We start from the raw sequence: 25,015 nt of genomic DNA on the forward strand, positions 1-25,015 counted from the left end.
TTACTTTAAATGGTTGGGAATTATGTTTAAATAAGTAGGTATTATTCTTGGAGCATTCTCATATCTCATTGTGATTGACTGTAGGAAAGGGCGGTGTTCCGCTGTGTGTTTGTTTATTGTGAGAACTATTATTTCTTCTGAAAACTAATGCTTGAAGGTTACCCTTCCTGAACTGTTGTGTGGGAAGTCACAAGAAGGGGGGAACATATCGCAGCAGTCATATAGAGAGGAGAAAATACAATTTGATTGTGTTCCTTTATTTTTCTCGTGAATTGCAAATCAGTAATCTGCAGTATATTACTTAAAGGCTGATGTGTTGATTTCTCTATATGTTTAGTAACTGCCATATATAGCTACCTGGATATAGGTTGTCAATCTGTGTGTGCTGTGTGTTTTCACTATATGTACTGTATGTATCGTACAGATAGGATATCATAGGTTAGTTATTTAAACAGAGAAAACTACTTTAAATCAGCTTTCATTTTATTCACTTTTTAATTTTAAAGTAGTCCTTCTCCTTTCAGAGTCTGAGGGGGAAGTTTAAGGTTTTTATAGTTACTGCCTTGGCCTGGTTTTCGAGGAAGGTGAAGGCTCACTGTTGGGTAACAGGAAATGACCGTGAGCTTTTGCCATATTAATCTGCCCATACGCTTAGATCTGTGATGACATTTTGTACTCTGAACTATATTTCTTCTTTAGAAACATTTTGGTGTTTAAAATCTAGCTCTCACTTTAATACGTCTCCATTTTGCTTTATAACATAAGACTTTCATTTGTTAAGAATGTAAGTAGGGAAAGCATGTGGCTTTGGAAATGCTTTTCTAGATGGATTTGTAGATGGTGTGGGAAGGTTTATTTTGGGATTGTGTTTGAGAGAAATGGAGAGTGTAGGTTTATGGTGTGTGTGTGTGTGTGGGGGGGGGGGGGTAAATGGGATTTGCAGGGTGGAATTGTGTGAGGGTCGGTATGTTCTTATATAGGGCCACTTTGAAAGGCATGTCTGCATGTGTGTATAGAGTAGACTGTATATATGTGTACTTCAGGGATGTATGGTGGAGGCATGTGTTTGTGGTCAAGGGATATGTGTATCTAGGAGTTGGATGTGCGTAGATGTGTTTGAATGGTTAGGAGTTTGTGTTTGAGGATCTAAAGTGATTAATTTAGGAGGATATAGCTGTATGGTGGTGATGGGTATGGCTGTGATGTTAGCTCCCAAACAACCTAGATAAAGCCCCAGTTGCACCAAAATACCACTGCAATTAATTATTTCTATAGCACCAGACATACACAATGCTGTAGAGATCCAAAACAAACACATACCCCCAATGCACATATACATCACATATCCCCTTAACACACTTACTATGTTATCTACTCATTCACATACCACCTCACATCTACACACCTACTTATATTCCCCAATATACATAAACATCCCCCAGATACCCTTATGCACACAACCCAACACCCCCATCCATTACACATAGAACCTCCCACCTATTTGAACACCATCACCCATAAAGACCCCAGCTGTTAGGGTTCAAATCCCATTATAGCTGCTTGTGATCTTCACTTAACCCTCCATTGCAAATAAATTCAGGCTGTATGCCCTACAGGTACAGAAAAATACCTACTATATCTGAATGTACACTGCTTTGATAACTTTCAGGTTTGCAGGCGATATATAAGAAATTAAATTTAAAAAATTGAGGAGCTGCATTGATTATATTCCCTGTCTCTATATAGGGATTATAGTACTATGTGTGGGTTTGCTGGGGTGAGGTAGGGTTACCATATGTCCAGGTTTTTCTGGACATGTCCTTTCTGAGGGCACCGTGGGGCGTCCAGGCGGGTTTTTCCAGCCTTTCTTTTTGTCCAGGCTGGCGGGCCTCAGGGTGCCTTCCCTTCACGTACCTTAGCGTGCCCTGGTGGTCTAGTGACGTCTTTGGGGCAGGAAAGAACCCCACTTTTTCCTTCCTGATGCTGCTACTGACCACTCGCTGCTGGCACTGCTTCAAAATGGCTGCCAAGAATTCAAGCGATGGCCTTGCGAGACTTCCGCAGAAGTCTTGTGAGGTCACCGCTTGAAGTCTTGACTGCCATTTTGAAGTGGTGCCAGTAGTGAGCAGGTTAGCGGCTTCACCGGGCAAGAGAGAGTGGGGTTCTTTCCTGCCCGAAAGAGTCCACTAGACCACCAGGTACATGAGGGAAAGGAGGAGATGTGGAGGGAGGGAGCTGTAAAAAAAAGGTGGTGGAGGGAGGCTGGAAAAAAGATTGGGGAGGGGGATGTACATGGGGGGAGGGAGGGAAAAGAGGCAGATACATAGAAGAGGATGAAGAGGAGAGGGGAATATGCTGCTCATGGATGGGAGGGAAAAGAAAGATGGACATGCTCATGAAATGCTTACAAATGTACATCTTTTCATTTTGTATTTAGAGTATGGAAGAAAATGCGTTTCTGTTACTTTACCAGTATTTTCACTGTTCGTAGAATCTGGCTTTCTTGGGGTGGGGGGTCAAGGTGACTCTGCCGTTCAGGGGTGTAGTGGGGGGGCGGGGCTGAATTTTATTTTGTGTCCTCTTTTTTTTGGTGCGGCAAATATGGTAACCGTAGGGTGGGGATATGGGTATTAGAAGTAGGGTGTATGGGGGAGAATGCATGGATTTTAAGGGTGCAGGGTTGAGCATGTGGGGTGTGCATGTGTAGCAGGGTATGTATGGGGTAAGAGGGAATGGGGGGGGGGGGCTCCCAAGTATGGAGTAGGTTGCTTTGAAGGTGCATTTGCAAGATCTTTTGTCAGCTGCCTCAGTTTTTACTTAATTTCTTTTTTCCTGTTTTGCCATGGTTGGGGGGCATTGGAATGGAGCTATAAAATTTTGTATTTTCTAATAATTGAACTGGATTTTAAATTTAAATATTATAAATTTAGTCTACCTAATGTTTGCTTATGAATTTAATAGTTCCCTAATGCTACTAGCAAACATGAAAATGCTTCTCACAGTCATTCCTGTGGGGAAAATGACTTCAGATACCCAGTGCTATTTCATTCAGTTACTGAAAAGCATCGCTCCGCTCTGCCGATGGTTAATTACTTTCCAGTGCGGCTGTTGGCGGGCATCCTCATGAGTCAAAAAAACCCTCTTCAGTGCTAATTCAAAGTTACTTTTTTTATACTTTTTTTACTTTATTCTTATATAAGAATTAGCATTTATCTTAGCTGGGCGTGTTCTTGTGGGTTCGCTCTACTGCGAGCTCCTGTTTTACGTTGGCTTCATTAGGAGCTTTACCTTCGGTATATATGTCCTCCTGCAGTGCCTAATTCTTTTCTTTTCTTTACTGTTTTTCTGTGCACTGAAGAGGGTTTTTTTGACTCATGAGGATGCCCGCCAACAGCCGCACTGGGAAGTAATTAACCAGCGGCAGAGCGGAGCGATGCTTTTCAGTAACTGAATGAAATAGCACTGGGTATCTGAAGTCATTTCCCCCACAGGAGTGACTGTGAGACGCATTTTCATGTTTGCTAGTAGCATTAGAGATTTAAATATTAGTATTTTCCAAATCTCCTAATGCTGCACAAGGAGGAAGGGGTTGTTTTGGCAGTGGATTCCTTTGACTGGTTTCGGCATCCCCACCAGAAAATGTATGATATCTAATGTGGGGATGGTGGGTGGGGAGGGAGAGACTTAATTTGGCCACATTGTACCTAGTGCCAGGTCAGCCTGTCTTTAGGGGAGGGGGCTGCTTACTTCTTGACTTGGAAATTTGAAAAGCAGTGCAAGGCTGAAGTTAAGCTCTTTTGAATTTTTATGTTATCAAATTTGTATTTGGGATTATTTTGATAAATTCTAAACTGCTCTCTTCTCTGTGTGTCCCCCTTTCTTAATAGATTTCTTGACATCTATCCTATATTAAGAAAAAAACAAACAACCCCCCCCCCCCTTCCTCTCCTATGAATTAGATCTACTGGTTTCTATAAGTTCTATATTTCTGTCCTTCGACTTTATATCCCCTTCCTGCCCACCCCTCTCCCACCCACCCCTAGGCTAGCTCTCCCTATGTAGGATCACCAGGAGGCAATTATCTACACTGAATATCTTAAAATAATACAAGTTTGTGAAGCATATCAACATGTCTTTTAGTCAAAGCAATATATGCAGTGCCTTAGTCCTAAGACAAACCATCTGGTACCTTAGAGCTTGCCCCATCTGTCTCCAAATATCATCTATGAAAGATTAAATCAACAAACTAAAAAAGGAATTGCCTGCAATCAAGGAAGCATCCAGGACTACCCAATTCCCAGTCAATGTATTACCAGTAATACCAAAGAGAATAAAGCAAAAAAGGAATAGATGGGTCAAACTAGGCTCAGGTGGACTACGACCTGTGACACAGAGACATTCACCCTCCCAACTTCTACCTCTGTATAATTCCTTTGCTGCATTGGAACATTATGAAGCTCAGAAAGGAATTATTTAGGAAGAGCCAGAGGCAAGCAGTGTGACTCAATACAAAAGATACCCCCAAAACAATGATGGATTGGCTCAAAGCAGAAAACTTTAACTGCTAGGAGACTCCATTATAAGAGACATTAACTTAGGAGCACAGTTCAAGGGACCCAATCTAGTGAAATGCCTTCCAGGATCCTCAGCTACCAGAAATACCAACCAAATACTGAATGTGATCCAAGAAGAAAGTATATTGTAATCCAACTGGGGACAAATGACCTGGCCAACAATAGCAAGCTTGGAGCACAGAGAGCATTCAAGAAGTTAGGGGAGGGACTCAAACCTTTGGCTAAGACTGCAGGAGTTCAATAAATGGCTTGAAACTTGGCATAAAGAATGTTTCAGATATATAGAAGGATGGGGCAGTACATGGCAAAATCACAGGCTGCAATGTAATAATGGGCTACTCTTTCTGTGATGGGAAAAAGGATCCTTGCGGAGAAATTCAGACGGTATGTTTCTAGACATTTAAACTAGAGGGTGGAGGTGATAAAAGGAAGAAGGAAATTCACAAAGTCACCCCCAGCAAAAACATGATAGTAGTGGGGTTAGTAACCATCTACATGCATGTAATAACTCATGGAAAGCAATGAGCACAAATGCTCATAGCCTATGTAAAAAGGTTCAAGACTTGCAAGCCCTAATGTTTGAAGAAGACTTGGATATTGTTGCTATTACAGAGACATAGTTCAATGACTTTCATGAATGGGATGTGACCTACCGGGTTATAATCTTTTTAGGAAGCATAGGAAAGGCCGAAAAAGTGGAGGAGTGGTGCTGTATGTGAAAAATAATACCAGAGCATCTGAAATGCAGGGGACCTGGGGAAATGAAGAAGCTATATAGATTACTCTGGAAAGAGAAGATGGAACCTATATCCCGCAGGTGTTATCTACAGACCTCCGGTACAAAATAGAGAAGCTTGACAAGGATCTGATCAAAGCATTTATGCTCATTGCTTTCCATGAGTTATAACACCCACAGTGAATATGCATGAGATAAATTTGCATACAGTGCATGCAAGTTTATCTCATGCATAGTCATTGTGGGTGTCCTGAAAACCTGACTGGCTAGGTGTATCCTGAGGACTGGGTTATCAATGGAGCTCTTCTGTAGTGATGCATAAGTGACAGCAAAGAGAGTAAGCACTATGGGCCGGATTCTATATAAGGTGCCTAAAAAATTCACACAGTAAACATTTCAGGCTAAGCATATTCTATAAGCGCACTAGAATTAGTGGCACCTAGATTTAGGCACAGTATATAGAATACGCTTAGTTGATATCCCAGCACCTAAAACTACACGCCTTCATTTGCAGCAATAAAAATGAGGTATAAATCATTGCGCATAGATTTACATCCACTGGGCCATATTCTATAACTAAGCATAAAAATTTTAGAACACCCATTTCCCCGTCTACAGCCATTCCCCTTTTGACCTGCGTGCGTTAGAATTTAGGTGCAGGTCATTACAGAATATGCTTAGCGAGTTGTGCACATAGATTCTAATTATTGCCAATTAGTGCTCATTATTGCTTGTTAGGTTCTGTTATCAACATGGGTGTGTGTGTCAGCAAAGTGACTAAGCACTATTCTGTGTGGGTGTGTGTAAGTGGCAGCAAAGAGACTAAGCACCATTCTATTTGGGTGCGAGTAAGTGGCAGCAAAGGGACTAAGCACTATTCTGTATGGGTGCATGTAAGTGGCAGCAAAGAGACTAAGCACCATTCTATTTGGGTGCGAGTGGCAGCAAAGTGACTAAGCACTATTCTATATGGGTGTGAGTAAGTGGCATCAAAATGACTAAGCACTGTTCTGTATGGGTGCGAGTAAGTGGCATTAAAATGACTAAGCACTATTCTGTATGGGTGCGAGTAAGTGGCAGCAAAGTGACTAAGCACTATTCTATATGGGTGTAATTGGCATCAAAATGACTAAGCACTATTCTATATGGGTGCTACTAAGTGGCAGCAAAGAGACTAAGCACTATTCTATATTGGTGCGAGTAAGTGGCAGCAAAGTGATTAAGCACTATTCTGTATGGGTGCGAGTAAGTGGCAGTAAAGAGACTAAGCACTATTGTATATGGGTGCGAGTAAGTGGCAGCAAAATGACTAAGCACTATTCTATATGGGTGTGTGTAAGTGGCATCAAATGACTAAGCACTATTCTGTATGGGTGCGAGTAAGTGGCAGCAAAGAGACTAAGCACTATTGTATATGGGTGCGAGTAAGTGTCATCAAAGTGACTAAGCACTATTCTATATGGGTGCGAGTAAGTGGCAGCAAAATGATTAAGCACTATACTATATGGGTGTGAGTAAGTGGCAGCAAAGAGACTAAGCACTATTCTATATGGGTGCGAGTAAGTGGCAGCAAAGTGACTAACCACTATTCTATATGGATGCAAGTAAGTGGCAGCAAAGTGACTAAGCACTATTCTGTATGGGTGTGAGTAAGTGGCATCAAATGACTAAGCACTATTCTATATGGATGTGAGTAAGTGGCAGCAAAGTGACTAAGCACTATTCTATATGTGTGCGAGTAAGTGGCAGCAAAGAGACTAAGCACTATTCTATATGGGTGCGAGTAAGTGGCAGCAAAGTGACTAAGAGGCATATTTTCAAAGCACTTAGCCTTCCAAAGTTCCATAGGTTTCTATGGAACTTTGGAAGGCTAAGTGCTTTGAAAATATGCCTCTAAGCGCTATTCTATATGGGTGCGAGTAAGTGGCAGCAAAGAGACTAAGCACTATTCTATATGGGTGTAAGTGGCAAGAAAGTGACCAATCACTATTCTGTATGGGTGCGTGTAAGTGCAGCAAAAAGTGACTTAAGTACTATTCTATATGGGTGCATGTAAGTAAGTGGCAGCAAAGTGATTAAGCACTATTCTGTTTTCTGCCATAAGAAACTATCAGTAGATCCCCCAAATGTCTTTTTTAAGACCATTCTTCAAACCTCTGTTTGTTGATTAATACTTCAGTTGAATCAGCGGATAACTTCATACCAGATACAATGCTCAGACTCCTGAGGCAGGCCTTACGGCTGAAACACAGTGCTGTGTCGAGTCTACTTTTTATCAATACATTCTCTATTCATACATTTTAGTGTAACTATGGGCACATAAATGTTAGGTACACCAATGCCAGATTGTTAGTGTTCTATAATGGACTGTAGGCACTGAGATGCTGTTGTAGAATAGGCTGTCACTGCCTGGCATCGTGGCACCTAAATGGAAGTGCCCATTTACAGAATTGACCCCATTGTGGATTTTCTGAAAACCAATCTGGTCGGGTGATTCTCAAGGACCGGATATGGAAGCTCTATCCAGTTACTTAGCGGACTTTCTTACAGATATATATTTAAAAAAAAAAAAAGCTCTGCTCCTAAATTAAGTTTCTAAATTTGTGCCCTATTTTCAGCCAGACTTAGAAGCATAACTTTTCAACTGAGAATTCCTTTTATTTAGGAGCTTAAAAGTTATGCTTATAAATTTAGGCCCGCAATTCATATGCCTAGATTTAAGCCTAATTTATGAGGCTAGTACTGAAAATCAGTGCTAAGCTCCTATCATTTCCTCCCATCCTTCATCTGCCCCTGTTGCCACCCACTTTTTATGCTCCTAAAGTTAGGAGTTTAGTGCAATCTTAAGTATAAAGTTATGCGCTCAGCCCTAGTAAATTTTAAAACAGGCCAATTAGGAGCATAACTCTGTTAGGAGCATAAATCCTTCAAATGTTGGGTCCTACATGTTTCTGTAGTGACTTAGCTGGTGTATGGAAATCTTTGCTAATGGAATAGTTTTCAGTAAGTCACAGAGGCTGAGACTGTCTCTTTTTAGTTAAGTGAAACTAATTTTGGCTCTCAGCAGCAAATTGTCCTGATTATTTTTATTATAAAGCCATATATTCATAGAACATTCGTAGTGCTGCTTAATCAAGGAGAAGGATTAGGAATGACTTTAGTATGGAGGAGCCCACCCATCTAGTCGCCAAGCACAAGTTCCAGCTTCATGTCTCCTGCACTTGGGGAAGAAGTGGGGACAGAGGACACTAGAAGAAGATGGTGGGAAAAGAGATATGGGGAGAAAATTTGAAGGAGGGGGGAGGTATAGGGGCATAAAAAGAAGTAGAAATAAGTGAGTTGAAAAATAGAAAAATAGGATAAAGATATGAGTATGTATGAACTATAAAAATGTTCATAAAAGAAGAGGACACGGAGATTAGAGGGCCTGAAAGAAAGAATATCTCTGTTATATCATAAACTTTAGTCCCTGATTAAATTACTTACCTGTACCCTGAGTATAGGAAAACATAAGACATAGGATAACCAATCACTGGTACTTATCTAGGAATGAAGAAAATAGGACTGAAGAATAATAAGTTTTCAAAAATCTTGCAAAATCCATTGTACAGCCAGCAGTGAAACAGCAGATATAAAGGCCAGTGATTGCAGCCAGATCTGGGATTACTGCATGTTGAACTGGATACAGACTCCAGCTCTCTGGCACTGACACAATGCAGAACTCAGACTGAGCTTTGATGCCTCAGGTTACTGTCACCGAAAAACAAAATGCCAGCTTAATACCTAGTTGACATAGGCAGTATTCATACCCAAAATCTGCCGGCAAATAATGAGTTAGGCTATTACTTTTAGGATGGTCTTCAGTGTAGCCACACATCTATGTTAATTTCTTCTTATTGGAATGAACCTTTGAGAGACATCTTTGTTCTGTACATTTGCACGGAACTGTGTTATACTGTTTGTTCTAAGTGGTTCTCAGCCTGTCTTCTGCTGAGATACCTCTGACAGACCGTATTCATATGTAAACATTACAATCTGGCTGACACCCCCCCCCCCCCCCCCCCCCACACCTAAAAAAAGGCAATAATATCATTTTATTCTAGTTAAAAATGAATTTGAACAAGGTCAGAAAGAGTGCATTATGCAATGAATAAGGAAGATATTCCTGGCAAACAATCCAGTGCAAAGAAAGGAGTTAGCCATGAAGCATAAGGGCACAGAGTGACTTGCCAGGTGAACAGAGTTCACAGGCTGTAGGGAAGGAGCATTAAAAATAAGTAACAAGAGCTGCAGAGAGCAATAAAATCTCAGCTCTATGCAGAAACGGATAAGGAGTCACTAATGACTCCAGGAAGGTAAGTCTAATGTGTTGGCTGCGTCGGGCCCCAGTAATCAGAGCAACTGTATTTTGCACTAACTGCAAACATAAGAATATAAGTGTTGCCATACTGGGACAGACCGAAGGTGTGTCAAGCCCAGCATCCTGTTTTCAACAATGACCAATCCAGGTTACAGTACCTGGCAAGATCCAAAAACAGTACAGTTGCATTCTCGCTGCCATCTCGATTGTATGTGCTCATAGTAAAGTTTCACTGTGACTAGGTTTTCGTCTCCGATACTTTGTGAGTGCTGAAAAGACATACATATATATATATATATATATATATATATATATACATTGATTGTACAAGGACTCCTGACACAGGCCTTAGGGGCCAAAACACGACTTCTGTTGAGTCCATTTTATATTGAATAAAACTACTGATGTGAACTCTTTGAGTCCACTGGACATTTGTTATGCATCATCCTTGTCACCTTCGCTGTATTTTGCCTGCTGTTCTGACTTGTGCGAGGGTCTTTTGTTCTTTTGTTCTTGTCAACAGATGCTATTAAGCAGCTTAAAACCTTTTTTTAAAAGAAATATGTGGGATGATTTTATTATAGATGATGCTGTTTTTTTATTGTAATTCCCAGATGTAGTGTTCCGTTTTTTTCATTATTCTAATCCACATGGAACTGAGTAGGTTTTGCAGAATATAAATCAAGGTGTAATGTAATATAAACCACTAATCCTACTTGAGATTTAAGTGACAATCATGAATCAAGTCGAATCCTCAAATTACGCAATTCAGATAAGAATTCCAGGTCCATATTCTCAAACCTCAAAGCTACAAAATATTCAGGGTCTATGGTACGGGACAACACCATCAGTTCTGTTTTATTTATATTCAGATTCAATCTATGGGCAAACTTCCATTCTTGTACTTGCGCCAATATATTGGAAAGCCATTGCGAAACTTCCTCTTGCAAACCATCGGCACCAAAAACTGTATATCAGCATATAGTATGTACACCACACCCAACCTTTGCAAAAAAAGACAACAAGATTGTATATAAATGTTAAATAAAAAGGAGAGCCTTGTGGTAAACCAGCTGTTATGATTGGGGTCAGAACCCCTCTCAAACTTACCTCTTTCCTGGGGGTCAGCTTCTTAGCTGGCTTCTGTTTCTTTTCTCTGTCCTTTCTGAGCTGGCTCTGTCTCTCTGTGCTGGCAGCTTCCAGCAGCATGGGGTTAATTGTTTTACTTTACTACAGCTGTGTGGGTGGACTGAGTTAGGTCTACCTCTCTTTGGGTGTACTGGCTTCAAGTGCTTCACAGTGTTGCATTGGTGTGGGTTGGGCCTCTCTGGGTCAGTGTGCTTTTGCCTAGGTCTAGGGAGTGTGACATCATCAGGGAGGGCCTTGATAAGGAAGTGGTGTTGTTTCCTTCAGAGCCTTTGCAACGGTGGTGTTTGCTTTGGGTAGGGTGGTGCAGTGTGCACTTCTGACTTTGTGTCTAGTTTCCCTGCTTGCTTTTGCTAAGGGCCAGGTTAGTGTTAGTGCAGTGTGCACTGGTGTCTGTGTGTTTAGCTTTCCTGCTTTTCCTTTGGTTCCCCTGCTTTTCCCTCTTGGTTTTGGAAGCATTGCTGTGTGTAGGGCTTTGGAATCTCTGTTGCTGATAGAAGTACTTCAGGGATTTGGTGTTGTTAGGAACACTGCAGAGTTTGCTGTTAGAAGTACTTCTGGTGTTTGTGCTATTGGGAGCATTGCAGTCTTTGCTGTTTGGGTTTTGGTGCTGTAGGAAGCACCTTATTAGTTTGGTGTCTAGCTTGCCAGATTAGTTCTTAGGAAGCACCTTGTTAGTTTTGTGTCTCGCTTGCCAGAGTAGTGCTTAGGAAGCACCTTGTTAGTTTTGTATCTAGCTTGCTAGAGCAGTGCTTAGGTAGCTTGTTAGTTTTGTGTTTAGCTTGTTAGTGTAGAGCTCTGCTTGTAGCTTGGTGCTTAGTAGCACCTGTGTTAGCTTTGTGTTTAGTTCCCTGCTCTGTTAGTTTAGGGCTTAGGAAGTCCCTTTCTTGAGCAGGGCTTAGGAACTTCTGTTTAGTATAGGGCTTAGGAAGTCCTTTTGTCAGTTTTCTGTTAGGAACACTCCTGCTGGGTTAGGGCTTGGGAGCACTTAGATCAGTTTAGGTTTAGGAGTACTTCTGTTTCCAGTCCTGGTCCCTGTGTCATCCGGTATCCAGTAAGTCCTACCGGCCACTCGAACCCAAGGGCTCAACCCTTGGGGGGGGGGGGGGTAGTGGCCAAACGCAGGTGAAGCTGTGCGGACCAGTCCAGTGTGCTCCAGTCCAGTGTGTTCCAGTCCGGTGTGTGTTCCAGTATGGTGCGCTCCAGTCCAGTGTGTTCCGGTCCAGTGTGTGTTCCAGTCCTGTGTCCTCCAGTCCGGGGGATTGCAGTCCAGTGTTCCAGTCCTGTGTCCTCCAGTCCGGAGGATTCCAGTCCATGTGTTCCGGTTCGCTGGGCAGTGCCTGCAGTCCCTGCCGGTGTGCTTACCCAGTGTTGGTTGGTGGGTTTTGCCTGCTGCTGTCGCTCCTCGGCAGCAGCCCAAGGGCTCACGTTTGCTCCAGAGCCCAGCCCCCGCGGGCTCTGAACCTGAGAACCTGACACCAGTCTCAACAGATATCCAGCTGGACCTAACTAATCCTTTTCTCACTTGCTGAGTTCTACTTGTGAAAAATGATTTAAACCAAGACCACACTCTTCCTGCAATGCCAATCTTAGTCTGTCTATCCAACTGTATTTGGTGATTAATCATATCAAAGGCTGCTGATACATTTAACATAACCAAAACAAATGACTTGCCTACATTAAATCTCTTTCAGATGGCATCAATGATACCATTAATGTCTCAGTTTTGTGTTTTTCCTGAAATCCAGATTGACAATCATCAAAAACTCCATTCACATCCAAGTGATAATAAGTACATAAGTATTGCCACACTGGGACAGACCAAAGGTCCATCAAGCCCAGCATCCTGTTTCCAACAGTAGCCAACCCAGGTAACAAATACCTGGCAAGATCCCGAAAAAGTTCAATACATTTTATGCTAATTATCCCAGAAATAAGCAGTGGATTTTCCCCATCAATTTAATAATGCCCTATGGACTTTTCCTTTAGGAAGCCGTCCAGACCCTTTTTAAACCCCGCTAAGCTAACCGCCTTTACCACATTCTCTGGCAACTAATTCCAGAGTTTAATTGTGGAGTGAAGAAACATTTTCTCTGATTCATATTAAATTTACTACTTTGTAGCTTCATCGCATGCCTCCTAGTCCTAGTATTTTTGGAAAGAGTAAACAAATGATTTACGTCTACCCGTTCCACTCTACTCATTATTTTATAGACCTCTATCATATCTCCCCTCAGCTGTCTTTTCTCCAAGCTGAAGAGCCCTAGCCGCTTCAGCCTTTCCTCATAGGGAAGTCGTCCCATCCCCTCTATCATTTTTGTCGCACTTCTCTGTACCTTTTCTAATTCCACTATATCTTTTTTGAGATGCGGTGACCAGAATTGAACACAATATTCAAGGGGCGGTTGCACCATGGACCGATACAAAGGCATTATAATGTCCTCACTTTTGTTTTCCATTCCTTTCCTAATAATACCTAACATTTTATTTGCTTTCTTAGCCACCGCAGCACACTGAGCAGAGGGTTTCAATGTATCATCAACGACGACGCTGAGATCCATTTCTTGGTCATTGAGTCCTAACTTGGAACCTTGCATTACGTAGCTTTAGTTTGGGTTCCTCTTTCCCACATGCATCACTTTGCATTTGCTCACATTAAACATCATCTGCCATTTAGACGCCCAGTCTTGTAAGGTCCTCGTGTAACTTTTCACAATTCTCTTGCAATTTAACAACTTTGAATAACTTTGTGTAGTCAGCAAATTTAATTACCTCACTAGTTACTCCCATCTCTAGATCATTTATAAATTTGTTAAAAAGCAGCGTTCCCAGCACAGACCCCTGGGGAACCTCACTATCTACCCTTCTTAACTGAGAACACTGACCATTTAACCCTACTTTCTGTTTTCTATCTTTTAACCAGTTTTTAATCCACAATAGGACACTACCTCCTATCCCATGACACTCCAATTTCTTCTGGAGTCTTTCATTGAGGTACTTTGTCAAATGCCTTTTGAAAATCATTGAGCTAAAAGAAAACTGACCTTTATATCACCTGCCTCAAGAAAGATAAAGATGATATAGGTCTATAATAATTGGATTTAAGGAATCCAATGCCTGACCTTTCAATATTGGAGAAACAGACACCATTTTCAACTGAGCAGGCCAGGACCCAGCAGTCAATGATTTACTCACAATGTGCTGGACAGGCACCACAGTATTCTGTTTTAACTTCTTCAACACCTTTGTAGCACACAGATTCAGATGGGAGGAATAATGTTTGAGGGAAGTTATGATCTTAACAATCTTGATCCAATGTGGGTTCACAAAAAAACATCCATAAATTTCTTCTCTGAACAATATGTAATCCAATCTCCATTGGGTCCTCAGCCTTTCCACTTTACCTTTAAAACTAAGTATCAGCAAACATTTGAGCTGATATCTTATTCCACTACCTATCATCTTTCTTCAAGTTTGTTAAACTATGAACCACCAAAAACCTGCAAGTTCAATCTGCTTATCATCATTGTTTTGTATCTACTAGTACTGCCTGTCGTGAATCCTCTAACATCTTTTATATTCATTCAAGTCTTGCACAGACTGATGCTTCCTCCACTTCCCTTTACTCTCCTCAGCTCCCTTTTCTTTATCCAGAAGTCCAATGTATACCAATCAGAATGTTGAATTCTACACTCTGTGATTGACCTCAATGGAGCAATATCATCTAAAGTAGCCTCCAATTAGCCATACCATAACTTTACTGCACCATCCACAGCCAAAGATGAAATGCCTTGTAGTTTAGGTTGTCACTTAGTCTCTAATTCCTCTGCTGAATAAGAACCCCTCACCAATTTCTTCTGTCTCTCTTCTATTGGACATGCTGAGCCTTCTAATGTTAGATCAAATTGCAACACAAAATGATTGCTTTGTGGAACAGTGAATGATTTTATTTTTGACAGCTGACAAGGTAAAAAAAAAAACATTAATCAAAAAATATGAAGTTCAATGTATGGCCTAATACAAGTGTAGGTGGTCCCTTTACCATTTGTCTCAAACCCAAGGCAGACAAAGCTGCTCTTAAACTGTCACTCACTCCTCGCAATGATACCTGATCCATATGGAATTTAAAATCCCGAAGTATCACTACATTCCTCGTAGCAGAACAAACCCCCATCACTGTCTCTAAATGTGAGGAGCAATCATTACCTAATAGCTGCGGTGGACAATAAACAAATCCCACTGTAAACCCGTCTCTTTAAGCCCACAAAATTTCATACCTGGGATCAAAGTCAAATTTTATTTCAGACTGACATAACTTAAATACCGTCATAAAACCTCCACCCTACCATGGAGCTGTGGTTTACTCAAATAAAAATGGGCTGGTGGACATAATTGATGTAAAACTACTGTATCCAATTCTGACAGTCATGATTGTAATATAAAGCAATACAAGTTTGCCCCCAAATCAATGATCGTGTCATATAACACAGTAACCTTATTCCTTACTGAACTTGCATTAAAAAGATAAACAAACAGATCTTGTGTACAGAGTGGTGTTGCACTGGAAGTTATCTAAGCAACCTCATTACGAACAGGAGCTCTCTTCTCATATGGCATTCTGCGGGTGAGGCCCCCATAACAGCCCTGACCACACACAACTGAGATCTTACACATACAGCTAGCTAAATTATACAAGCCTATCCAATCGCACCAATGCTCACCACAACAGGAAATATCTCCAAACAGTCTTGTATGAATTAGAACTCAGTCCACACAAAGGAGCTCCTGTGTAATGCGCCTTTCTTGATGTGATATAGTAGATGTGCAGCACCTTCCTTATCACCCAGCGCGCCTGATGATTTCACCCAGGTGAGTGGGGCTGGTACAGGTCAGACGCAATGTAAAATATCAAATACTGCCTGATGTTACCCTCAGCAGTCCCAAGCCAATATTGTGAACTAGTAAATGGCAGAGTTAATCCTCCAGCCTAGCGTCAGCGCCTTACTTATCACCTGATGCTCCCAACAGATTCAGTTGCTGCATCACTGTGTTATCAGTACATGATGCACAGTACGGGATAGATCCTTTCTTCTGTACACTTCTGGGATTCCCTCCTTGCCTTTCTTTGGGCTTTGGACCTTTACAGGGCTACTGGGCTTCCAGGTTCCCTAAAGACCCTTGGTACCTGTTACTCTCAATACTTGAACTTCTCCCCTTCTGGACTCTCCTGGATTATATACCAACTTGGCAGTTCTCTCCTTTTCTCCTCTTCAGTTTCTACAATGTTTTATCCCATAAGAGCTCTGCATGACTAGACGCTGGAAGCGGGACCATCACAGAGACTTTGCTTCTTCCACAGGATAAAATAGTGCAGTTGCTATGCTGTTCCACTTTAAAGTATAATCAATTTGTAACCCTTGATTGCCCAGGTGAGCATCAGGTAGGTTACATAAATGAGAGTTTGTAGGGAGGGCTTCACTGTTTTGGTCCTTTCTCGGGGAGTGAGGTTGTGTGTAATATGGTTTACTCCTTCTTAAACGTGCTTTCTTTTCATTCTCTTCTGTATTGCTGCCTTATGTGAATATCTTCAAGAACTGAACAAGTGAAAAAGTTGATCCATCTCTTTGGTCCTTCATATGATCCTAACACAAGAGGTCTCTAAAGATGCAGGGCCTTATGACCTAGTTTACAGGGCCTCTACAAGCAGAGGTTATATAAGTTATTATACAAAGGCATACATCCAAGTATTGACTCACCAGGGTTCCTGTTTACTAAACACCAGCAAAGGTCCTTAAAATGTTATGGAGCTGCTGGTGCTACTGCACGGGAGCTACAGGTTAAAGGTACTAGGAGCTATGATCCTTGCATATACTATATGTTAAAAATGCGCCTCAATGTATATCTTATAATGACTTAGAAATGGAGAAGTGCTGCGCTTCAAGTGCTATTATGTCACAGGAAGGTTAGAAAGTTTTGTTTTGTTTTTTCCCCCGTTACTGTTTATTAAATCTGGAGTTTTAGACTTTCAAAATATATTTTGTGCCAAGACAGAGCAAGATGTTTAGTTGGAAAAGCAGTGAAGGAATTTGTTGTTGTTATGTCGGAGGTCGTGCACTGTGAAGGAATGAGCCCCGTCTTGCTAGTTGTGGGTAATCTGCTGCTGGCCTGTTGGAGTACTGCTGTAGTGAGATGAGAAGCTCTGACAGGCCTGTGACCGCAGTCAGCTTTATGGTGTCTTCCAGCTCCATCTTGCTGCTACAGACACAGCAGCAACCTAGCAGCATTCAACCCCTGGAGCTGCATACCCAATCTCACAAAGCACCCTCCTCCAGCTTTTGGTCTTGCCAGTGATAAAGATACAGGCCTAAACTCTGCTAATTGTCTCTATTTATTGGCTTTAAAAGAAAGTTAATTTGGATTAATTTGACAGAGGACGAAGAAAACATAAGGCAGAAAACATAAGACAGAAAACATAAAAAAGTATTTAGTCACATTAATAACAGCTATGTTTACAAGGCATTTTGAGTGCTGGCCAGCTGGCTTGTACTCTGTTCTTTTTCAAGTGCCTTGCGTGGTGATTAAAAACTGAGTAGCATTTTAGATTTTCACAATTCATAACAACAGAAGAAACATTCTTAATTCCTTTCCTTCTTTATATCCCTGCATGCAAATGTTAATTTTTGCAGGAGCTCTGACAGCTACTGTGTAATTTATTTCCTTTAAGGATTATTTTTCATCTCCTTCCACAGCGTTCTTGGTTTAAAAAAAAAAAGTTCCTTTCCTTAGTTGAATTTCTAAAACAACTTCTGTGTTATGATTTTGGGTTTTAACCGATACAGAACAATAAAATACCTCTGATTCCAAATATATAAAATAGATGTTTACTGGAGACCTCAAAAGTATGTCCTCTATCCACAAATAGAGTATTCTGGGGCCCCTGCTCCCCTGCTAAGTTGAACCCAAGATGCAGTATGATTAGGGTTACCATATGTCCGGATTTACCCGGACATGTCCTCTTTTTGAGGACATGTCCGGGCAACCGGGCGGGTTTTGCCAATCTGCTCGTTTGTCCGGATTTCTGGACAAACGGGCAGATTGCTAGCTAGCTTCCCCTCCCCTTACTTACTACTGCCCTGGTGGTCTAGTGACCTCTTCCGCCTTCGGGGCAGGAAAGAGCCCCCTCTTTCCTGCCCGGAGCGCTGCCCTGTATGCATCCTTCCTGTTCGTGATCTCGGCACTGATTCAAAATGGCCGCGGAGAGTTGAAGTGACCTTGCGAGACTGCAACTCTCAGCGGCCATTTTGAATCGGTGCCGAGATCACGAACAGGGAGGATGCATGCAGGGCAGTGCTCTGGGCAGGAAAGAGGGGGCTCTTTCCTGCCCCGAAGAGGTCACTAGACCACCAGGGCAGTGGTAAGGTAAGGGGAGGGGGGTGACGGGGAGTGATGGGGTGTGTGACAGGGGGGAGGGGAAAATGTGACGGGGCAGAGCGAGGGTGTGAAAGGGGGCGGGGCTGTGTCCTCCTTTTGGGGGGACAAAATATGGTAACCCTAAGTATGATATACTGTAGGCTGGACTATAAAGAGCTCTAGCAAACGAGCCCATTTCTTCCTTCCACACACAATCCCGGGACATAGGAGAGGCTGACTGAGCCCACAGCTGGGGTACAGCACAGCCTGAGTGCTGTTACTGATGTGACTAACTTAGTCACTTCAACAAATATATGGAGAACTAACTAACCTCCAAAAAGAATATTATTTACACATATAGGGCCAGCTTCTATATATGGTGCCTGAAAAATCTGCGCAGAAAAAATTTCTGCCTAAGCGTATTGTATAAGTGGCGTGGTCTATAGAATATGCTTAGTTGATATCCCAGCACCTAAAACTATGAAACTCCATTTATACCACTGAAAACAAGGTGCAAATATCGGTACATAGATTTAGGTGCAGAGGGCCATATTCTATAACAATGTGTGTAAATTTTGAACAGCTCACAAAATGCCCATTTCCCTGCCTGTAACCACACCCCTTTTTGCCTGTGCATATTAGAAGTTAGGCGCACTGCTACAGAATACACAGTGAGTTGTGTGTGTAAATTCTAATTATTGACAATGCTCATTATTGCTTATGTGCTGTTATCGATGCTAATTAGCCTGTTAAGCCAATTAAGTTACGCACGTTATTATACGCCTGGATTTTGGTGCAGATCTCTAGGCGCGCTATATAGAATCTGGGGGACAATTTATTCAAAAATTCATAATATACTTATATAAAATTTCTTTGTGTGTACTGATAAACAGGGATGGTGTTGGCACTATATAGTAACATAGTAAGTGATGGAAGATAAAGACCTGAATGGTCCATCCAGTCTGCCCAACAGTCACATTCATTATCAATTCAAGATCAACAATGAACATGATATTATTTACTTGATCATGGTCTTTCTTTGGTGTTTCTGGGACATAGACCATAGAAGTCCGCCTAGTTGTGTCCTTATGTTCCATCTACTGGAGTTGCCGTCAAAGCCCACTCCAGCCTACTTCTGGCACTGTCCTCAAATTCCAAACCACTGGAGTTTCTGTTGAAGCTCTCTCTAGCTCACCCTAAACCAGATTGCCATATGCGGGACTCAGACCATACAAACCAGCCTTCACCGACCTTAGTTGATGCAGCCAGAATTGCCATTGAAGCACCACTTGACATGCAAACACATATGCAATACTTTTAAGTTTTGTTTTTTATATCATTTATTTTCCAATTAGAGATCCTCTGTGTCACACATAACCATCTCCCATATTTTTAATGATTGCACATGCCATTTTACAGTTTTGTCAAAAAATCAAAAAATGAACTGTAATAGATATAAATATAAACTAGTCCACTATATTAGTTTTCAAAAAAACAATATTTATCTGGTGGAAATGTGAAGTGCTTGTGAGTGATGATATAATAAATAAACAATTTGGGTTGCAGTCCAAACCCCGTTCTCAGTCCACGTGAATATTAGGTTCAATTTTCAATCCACATGAACATCAGAGATGTAATAAGTGCAAATCACATTGCAATTTTTCAACTGTCAAAGGTCTCTTGACATGGGCCATGTTTCGCTTTAGCTGCTTCAGGGAGACTGGTCAAATCAATTTTCAAAAACTCCACAAAATAAGTGAAGCGATACCTTCAAGCTTGTTTCAAAAGTTGCAATCCAGTAACAACAGTGAAAGTGCTTAGACAAGGACTCACAAAACAATTTCACTTTTTGATTTTTTTAAAGAAACTGTAAAATGGACATGTTTAATGATAAAAATATGAGAGATGAATGTGTGTAACACTATATAATGCTCTGTTTAAAGGCCAGAAATTTATACAGTGGAGGGGTACAAATATCATTCTTCAAAAGCCCCACACTATCAGTAACTTCTAAACACTTCACCAAATCACTCAAATAATAGATCGTTTATATAGCATTCTCTTTAAAGACTTTTTTTTTTGTGGATCCATCAGAATTCTTTCAGTTTCTGGCTTCACATGCAATACCCTCAAAAGAGGGAATAATGGACTGATTCTATAAAATATACGCATGCTTTAGAGAATACGCCTATCTTTTTTCACACGGAATTTTCAGGAACCATATATAGAATCTAGCCCTGTATATGTAAATAATATTTATTTCTCCTCCTGCATTTACTTTCGTTATCCCCTTTTCTTTTTGCGGCTTTCATTTCAACAAAGATATCAGTTGCTCATAAGCAGGCTGAGCTTGAAGCAACAAGAGAGAAAGGAACATAAGAATAGCCATACAGGGTCAGACCAATGGTCCATCTAGCCCAGTAATCTGCTTCCAACAGTGGCCAATCCAGGTCACAAGTACCTGGCAGAAACCCAAATAGTACCAACATTCCATGCTACCAATCCCAGGTCAAGCAGTGGCTTCCCCGTGTCTACTTCAATAGCAGACTATGGACTTTTCCTCCAGGAACTTATCCAAACCTTTTTAAAACCGAGATATTCTAACTGCTGTTACCACACCCTCTGGCAATGAGTTCTAAAGCTTAACTATCTGTTGTGTGAAAATGTTTTTCTTCCAATTTGTTTTGAAAGTATTTCCAACTGCTTTTGAAAGGAGAGTTATGTTGTTGGAACCATCTAAGAACAAGCTCTGTGACTGTGAGGGAGCGCTGTTAAAGGGGAGCAGTAATTTCCAGTAGACTCCCTCACATGCCGATATTCAGAGATGGTGCCCAGATAATTCCTGGGTCTAGCCCCTGACCGCTCTGGTACTAACTGGATAGTTCCACAGCTGTGTGCCCAGATTTTCAGGGGCACTATCTGAGTATATGTCACTCAGTTGGACCAAGTCAGTGAGAGATTAGTAGATAAGAGTTATTCTTATGCAGATATCTCCTTTATAAAACTCCAGGTTGAGTTATTTTTGTAAACAGATGGCAAAATGAGTGGACTCATAAAGGATTTGGACATACTGAACTATTTCCAGAAGGATTATGTCCCTGCTTGGATTTATCATCATCCTGTTCTCTCTGTCAGCCAACGGTGCTATCAGATGTCTGATGTACTGCCTTCTGTTAAAAGTGAATCACAAATTGTTAAGAATAAAAAAAAAAAAAGATAGGATGCACAGCCAAGATATTCAAAGCCCACTGATGCTACCACATATCTCGGACACTAAAGGAGAAGGTATCAAAACAGGTTTGGTGGAAACATTTTCTGTAATCCTAGTTAAATTTTGCCATATTAGTAACTCCTCACAAGAAGACTGAGGCTGAAGGCCAAAAGAGTGAAGGATTTGAGAGACTGACAGTAAGAGTGAGAAACATGGTAAGACTTCAGAGAGGCCGAAGAGAGCAAGGAAATGGGAGTTTTGGACTTTGGGGAAGAATGGGGCAAGGTTAAAATGCAAAAAAAAAAAAGTTATGCATGTCTGATGCAGCCACTCTCTTCCTGCATCACACATGTGAACTCTGCATCTCTATGGTCTTTATCAGGAGACTAACTGAACTGCCTTATCTTCTGGAAGGGTACTAAGGCTGGCTTTTTTTTTTTCTTGTTTTTGTAAAATATATTCACGTACCTGCTTTTATATTCAATTATACATAGTTCATATAGTTTGGTAAAAAGACCAAAATATAATTCAGCATTTTAAGTGCCTAAAAGTTTTCTCTTTATGCCAAACCAGAGAACCCCACCCCTTCAGTTAAACTCTATCTTTAGAAAATGTTGAAATGGTGAAAGCAATCCCTTCCCAAATGCAAAAATAGTGATCTCCTGAAGTCTCTAAATTAGTTCTGTTTCCAGAGGTCTAATTTCATTCTCACACCTGCTGATCTCTTTTAAATCCTAACCTTGATTAGTTTTCCTTAGAAATATATTTAGTATTGTAGCCATGACAAGTTCTTTTTCAAAATGCTTCATAATTTCACCATTCCTCCTCCTGAGTGTGGTAAACTCTGTTTCCATTTCAGTTTAGTGGACGCCACCTCATACTGTTTAGTATTTGTGGGATAATAGGATTCCTTGCTTTTGTGATGGGCTCTCTGAGAGGCCATGACAGGGATAAGCTTCAGGCTGGTTTCGTAGATAAAAGTACTTTGGCATGCATGCTCTTGCGAACATTGCACTTGTTAAAGGTTTGATCCTCTGGTCATTGAAGCACAATACCAAAAACAAAACATAAAAGAAAAATCTTATCTCCACCTAGAGTCTGACTGTAACTATCTTAGCTTTGGATTAGCTAACCCAGAAACCATCCAACGCAGTTTTGCAATTCAGGACTGATCTAATCTTAGTGCTAGAGGGACATATACATCAATAAACCTCATTAGCAGTAATTCCAACTGTCGCCTTGCTGTGGGTGGTTTTCCATGAGCTCTCTTTCTCAGGTCTTATAGGCGTGTGTCTGTAGACATGGTTCTCTGATTGGAAACATGACACATCTCTCAGCCTGTCTGGGAGCTCTCTGTGGAATTTTCTCACAGAGTAACAGGTCTCTCCCAACATGTCTGATCTCTCTCCCAGAATTCACTGTGATATTCCAGAATGCTCTTCCAGTCTTTAGAGAGGCCAGAGTAAAATGGAATTAGGGTACCCGAGTGAAATGTTATGTTCTCCAAGCAAAACAAAGACTCTTCCCCCCCCAACTAATTCTTGTGCATGCTGCCATTGATGTGAATGCAGGTGTGCAGCTTGGAAGGGATACAAATAATAAATTGTTCGATGCTCCCACTACTTGCTATTCATTACTTGAATTCATCATTTCATAGTAGCAATCAGACGTAAATCACCTAAACTGCACAACTTAACGCTCCAGAGGCTTATACTAAATTCAAATACTAGACAGTCAACCATAGATGATGTCTTAAACCAATCTCACATATCACATTATTAAACTGTATAAGCTGAAACAGGTCTCATGCTGTTCTTTATTCATACGGGACCATATGTGCAGTGCAAAGTAGCAACTGTTGCTGTTTTTCAAGATGGCGCCGATGAGACTGGAGTGAATGAGGATTGTTTCTTCTCCTTATTAAAGAGGCACAGCTTTGTGGGAAGCTCCAGCAGGGGAAGGAGAAGAGTGCAAAGTCAGAAAGGGAAATTTTAAGGGATGGTGCTTGTCTCCAGGGAAATTTAGTGGTGTTTTGTGGTCACAAATCAGTGGGGGAGAAGAGGTATCCATTAGCTCACCAGAGATTTGCTGGCCTTCCATGGTGGAGGGAGCGTGTCACTAAGGCCATGTGGCCCTTTTAAGATTTGCTGCCAATGAAGGGGAGCTCCAGTGCTGGCTAGGAAAAGATAATTACACTTCATCAAGGTACAATTTTTTTGTGAAGATGAGACAGGAATGCTACCTTCTCATGAGCAGTTGTAAATTCTGCTTTAATGTGCTGCTTTGCATGATTTTGTATTTCAGCTGCTCAATAATGTTGAATTTGTATAAACTTTTTTTTACACAGACTATGTATTAGTTTGCCATAAAATAGTGTGGATTAAGCAAATGTTTCATAAAAAGGGGTTTCACATGATAAGAAAATACAAAAATGCTTGACTTTTTTTTAATGGTCTTGTTTGTTTGGGGTTATTTTTGCATATTTTGCAAAGCCCTTTTGCAGAAAGCTTTGCACTTCAGTACATGATACATCAACCTTGTAGGGACCTATGTATTAAAGGGTATTAGCAATAATGCAAGTGTTAGCTACATCCCATGTACAAAGTGCACTAGCACATGACATTTTCATTCAGGTTATTGCTTCCACTGGTGTTAATACTAATATGCATGTGGAAAGAACAATGTATTAACTCACTAATTCCATATCATCAAGCTGATCAATCCATAGACTGGTGGGTTGTGTCCATCTACCAGCAGGTGGAGATAGAGAGCAAACTTTTGCCTCCCTATATGTGGTCATGTGCTGCCGGAAACTCCTCAGTATGTTCTCTATCTCAGCAGGTGGTGGTCACACACAGCAGCAGCTCTGGCTAGGCCTCCAAGCCTAATTTTTAGGTTTTGTTGAGTGCCTGGGGTTGAGGGCTCTTTTGAGCAAGTGCAAACCTGGTGGTGCCAGGTCCCTCCTTTTCTCCCCCCTCCCGCTGGCTCCGTTTAAAAAAAAAAAAAAAAAAAAAATATTTTTAAACGTCTTTAAAGGCGTTTAATTCGACGTTTCTTTAAACGTTCATTGCAGCTACTCACTGGGACACCAGTTCGTTACAGCTCGGAGCGGCAAGCAGGTAATTTTACCTTTTTATAGCGGGCAGGGGGTTCCCCGATTCTTCTCCTCGTGGCAATGGCGTCGGAGGGCGAGGGCGCAAAGGGTCGCTCCCCGGATCGCTGGAGCGCTTCTAGAGGGGATGCGGGGGTTTTACAACCTGATTCGCCCTTGATGGGTGATAGTTTAGTGACCGATGAATGTCCCGGTCGTTCCTCCGGCGTGGCGGTTTTTTCCCCGCCATAAACGCCCATCCCCCGCTCCTCGCCTCCGCCATCTTGGCCGGCCACGCGGCTCGGACGGCTTCTTCGGGGCCGCCCTTGAGGTTGGAGACATTAATGCCATGAACGCCCTTAATTTGGGCGACGGCACAAAAGCGGCTAAAGTTAAGCGCCGTTCTTCCCGTGCGGCTCCTTCACGGAGTTTCGCGCCGGACGCCATTTTGGATGCGCAGCATGTCTCTCCCCCGCTATTGCGAGCG

The 25,015-nt window shown here is 41.6% G+C and overlaps 1 protein-coding gene across 1 annotated transcript in view; it reads left to right on the forward strand.

Moving 5' to 3' along the window:
- The window catches only part of LIMCH1 (LIM and calponin homology domains 1), a 633,274-nt gene that overhangs the window by 330,066 nt on the left and 278,193 nt on the right, over nt 1–25,015 (forward strand). The gene's annotated exons all lie outside the window — the stretch shown is intronic.

This window comes from Microcaecilia unicolor, chromosome 2 (assembly GCF_901765095.1).
Source record: "Microcaecilia unicolor chromosome 2, aMicUni1.1, whole genome shotgun sequence".
In the NCBI taxonomy this organism is placed as follows: domain Eukaryota; kingdom Metazoa; phylum Chordata; class Amphibia; order Gymnophiona; family Siphonopidae; genus Microcaecilia; species Microcaecilia unicolor.